The 3,232-nt window shown below is 40.1% G+C and overlaps 1 pseudogene; it reads left to right on the top strand.

Annotated features, from left to right (window-relative positions):
- The first annotated feature begins 1,157 nt into the window (after window positions 1-1,157).
- Window positions 1,158-2,533, top strand: LOC137621925 (piggyBac transposable element-derived protein 4-like; annotated as a pseudogene).
- Window positions 2,534-3,232: the final 699 nt, after the last annotated feature.

Below are 3,232 nucleotides of genomic sequence, written 5' to 3'. Positions count from 1 at the left end.
CTATAACTTCCTCCATCGCAAAATACGAAAAAATAAATCTCACTCGAAATGACGGACACCTTACTAGGACATAGATTTCAAGGGAAAAGGATTTGGTGGAAGGGGTATGAACAGACCACTCAAAGAGATAAAGGAAGGGGGGTAGGGAAATACCAGTTGACAATCCCCTTGTGTAAACTTTGAATACGTTTCGGTTCGTGATTGGTTAAGGGAAAAACAACGGAGTCTAGAGGGTCAACATAAATGAACTAAATAGGGAAACTAGTCCAGAGAAAGTATTTATGTGAAACCTGGGAGTGAAAAGGAAAAATCAAAGGAAATAAAAACAATATAGGAAGATAAAATGGAATGAATGATGAATAATATTGAATGGGAATATAAAATGAGATAATTTTAAAAGGTATACGATAATAAAAAGAGTAATTGGAGGGGGAAAAGCTTCTGCGCAGGGGGAGGGATTTTTGCGCAGGTCGAAAACTGGTATGCACGAACGTACGTACGTACGGTTGCTAATGTTAGCATGGAATGCTAACATTTTATCTACATCAGACGTTGGCAGCACTAGTTACTGTATTTTTTCATGAAATAATCTTTGCAACGACACCTCCAAAGTTTATCCAGATATACTGTTTTGTATTTTCCTCCGATTATAATACATTCAAGAAGGTAATGTATAGAGAAGAAAAGGCTTGTTTTACGATTATATATCGTTTCCCCAGTATGTTTTCCCCACCCAATACCCCGAGTTCCCACTGGGGGTCCCCCATTATCGTAGGATATAGATGTATATATATTTCTGAAACTTCATTTGCGACGGGAACGAGTGTCATTTTCGAAGAGAGCGTAATTTTTTCTATAAGAAAAAGTAGTTGTATTCCTAGGTTACATTGCCCTCTATTACACTACAATAAAACCCTTACGGTTTTCTCAAATGATCTTTGGTGTTGCCTGTTTTAATTTTTTATGTGTGTACACACACACACACACACACACACACATATATATATATATATATATATATATATATATATATATATATATATATATATATATATATATATATATATATATATATATATATATATATATATATATATATATATATATAATAGTACTTTTCATAAGGGCACCTTTCCAGATTATCACAACTGATTATTATGGATGATGAGAATGATAGGAGTTTTATCCAGTCAGAGACTGATGATGATGATAGCAATTATGATGGCTGTGATACTAGTGAGGAAGATATTTCTACTGATGATGAAGGTGAGAATGATGATGTATCAGTTGATGAAAGTGATGATAATCCCGATAGTGATAGAAGTGATGAAGGAAACTGGATGAGGGTATTAGACAATGAAGTTGGACCACCTCCTGTAAGATTCACAGGCCATTGTGGACCAGTCCATCCCCCAAAACACGATGCCCAACCAATAGAATACCTGAAGCTCTTTATTACAGATAGTTTTGTTCAGAAAATTGTTTATGAAACTAATCTGTATGCAAGTCAGTGGATCCAGTCCCATACTGAGTATCTTCAACAAAAGAAAAGGTCTATGGTCAACTTATTGATCAAACAAGGTCAACCATTCGTGAATGAAATGTTTGCTTTCTTATGAGTTATTTTGAATATGGGGCTTATCAAGAAACCATCCCTGACGTCTTACTGGGATTGTACAAATCCAAGCCAGGCAACACCGTGGTTCTCTTACCACTTCAACAGAGAGAGGTTTGAAGTTTTATTCAAGTTTCTGCATTTTGCAGATAATTCAAAAATGCCACCACCAGATCACCCAGCATATAAATTATATAAAATGCAACCAGTTATTGATCACTTCCAGAGAACTTTCAAAAGTCATTATTACCCTGAATGCAAAATATCCATTGATGAATGTATTATTGGCTTTAGAGGTAAGACCCCTCATTTGCGACAGTATATGCCAAAAAAGCATCGTGCTAGGTTTGGGATAAAGGTTTGGTGTTTATGCGAGGCAAGAACTAGCTATACTTATGCTTTTGAAATATATAGGGGAACAGCTGGTATGAAAGTGATAATGGGGCCACATATGACCTTGTTATGAGGCTTCTTGAGAAAGCAGGGTTATTTCATCGTGGTCATCACCTAGGTCTTGATAATTACTTTTCTTCACCTAAGCTATTTCAAGATTTTAGGCAAAATGGCACAACAGCAATTGGAACAGTTCCCGCTAACCGTAAAGGATTGCCTTTGGATGCTATAAAGAAAAAATTGAAAAACAATGAGGTTTCAGAGCGTAGAAAGGGTCCTTTGTTATGTGTGACTTACAAGGATGGCAAGAAAACACCTGTTCTTTTATCTACTTCCTCAAAAGCAGACTATAAAACTGTAAACAGAACAGACAAACCTGACAAAATTGTTCCACATGTTGTTGATGAATACAATCATGTCATGGGTGGTGTAGACATGAAAGACACCAAGTTGTACTCTTACCTATCTGAACGTAAGACACTAAAATGGACAAATAAGGGATGCTTTTCACCTGGTGTCGTTTGAGAAGTTGGTCCCCCGGGGGAGACTCAAACTAAGAGCGGTTCAGTGGAACCTAAAAGAGTTTTGGACCCCGGGGGAGTCCCCGCACAAGATGGTCACGGTGTCCTCGGAGACGGAGGAAACTCTGAAGTGGTGGCACGACAGGACGAACACCCTCAAGGGAATGCCTTCGCGATCGATCCCCTGGAGATGCTGCTATTCACGGACGCATCAAAGGAGGGATGGGGAGCCCATCTCAACGAATCAGCGAAGGGGAAGTGGTCCCCCGAAGAAAAGAACCTTTACATAAACGTCCTGGAACTGATGGCGATTCAGAGGGCATGCGAAGAATTCGTCCACCTTCTCCGAGGAAACACGGTGGCTCTGATGTGCGACAACACCACGGTGGTAGCCTATGTGAAAAAGCAAGGAGGACTAAAGTTGAAAGAGTTGTGCAGTCTCACGATAAAGATCCTGGAGTGGGCCGCAAAGGAGCGAATCAAGGTCACAGCCAGGTTCATTCCAGGGAAGAGGAACGTCTTAGCTGACGGCCTCAGCAGGATGGGCCAAGTGGTAGGGTCGGAGTGGTCCCTACACCCAGAAGTGGCTCAGATGGTTATCCTGAAGTGGGGGTCGCCGATAATAGACCTCTTCGCCACAAAACTCAATGCACAGCTCCCCATGTTCTGTTCTCCAGTGCCAGACCCAACAGCAGTGTTCGAG

The sequence above is a fragment of the Palaemon carinicauda genome, chromosome 28 (assembly GCF_036898095.1).
Source record: "Palaemon carinicauda isolate YSFRI2023 chromosome 28, ASM3689809v2, whole genome shotgun sequence".
NCBI lineage: Eukaryota > Metazoa > Arthropoda > Malacostraca > Decapoda > Palaemonidae > Palaemon > Palaemon carinicauda.
Note: the sequence above shows the minus strand (reverse complement) of the source record. Positions and strands in the feature narration are given on the sequence as shown.